This window comes from Frankliniella occidentalis, unplaced genomic scaffold (genome assembly GCF_000697945.3).
Source record: "Frankliniella occidentalis isolate FOCC.00 unplaced genomic scaffold, Focc_3.1 Scaffold10, whole genome shotgun sequence".
NCBI lineage: Eukaryota > Metazoa > Arthropoda > Insecta > Thysanoptera > Thripidae > Frankliniella > Frankliniella occidentalis.
The window spans coordinates 1746872-1747580 of NW_026267140.1; positions in this window are offsets into that span (position 1 = coordinate 1746872).

Genomic DNA, 709 nt, shown 5'->3' on the forward strand with positions numbered 1-709 from the left:
TCTTGGGCGCGCGGGGGTTAGGTTAGGTCCATTTATGGGACTTGTTCCGTCCCGCATGGAAAGGCGAGGCTAAACCGCGTCTGAAAACTGTCCGAAGAGCGGAGAGGCAACCCCGTAGGGCCCGCCCGTCCAGCGGGAGGGCCTACCCGTTAGCCGCCTGCAGAGAGCGCATAGGCAACCCCGCAGGGCTCTCCAGTCGACCAAACCTAACGCATTGATTTATGATAAAAATAACAGTCCTTCCTTCATGATCTGGCCACAAAGCTCCGCCCTCAGTTTTTTGTACAGCTCAAGGTCAAGTAGCTGCCACAGTAAAGCCGATTCGCCCACACTCTTGAGCGCTGCGTCCCTATTTGTATGGCCACAAAAATGTGTCCACAATTCCGGCGGCCAGTGTCAGCTTAATCCGACCCGACTATAGAACACCATTTTTCGGGTAATACGAAATACGAAGCCTTCAGGGTGTAAGCAGAAGGACCTGTTCTGCACATAATCCCTGACAAGCCGAAAGGGCGTGGACCCATCGAAACTAAGGGGGGGAGGGGGCTAGGGAGGCTCACAAGGCACTCGATAACCCGCCGCTCCTCTAACCTGGCCGTGTCGACCGCACCTGACTCTCCAGTTCGTTCTCCAGCCTGCTCTCCGGTTTGCTCTCCAGCCCGCTCTCCAGCCATCCAGGAGCTACGCCACTTCGCGCCCCCAATACGTC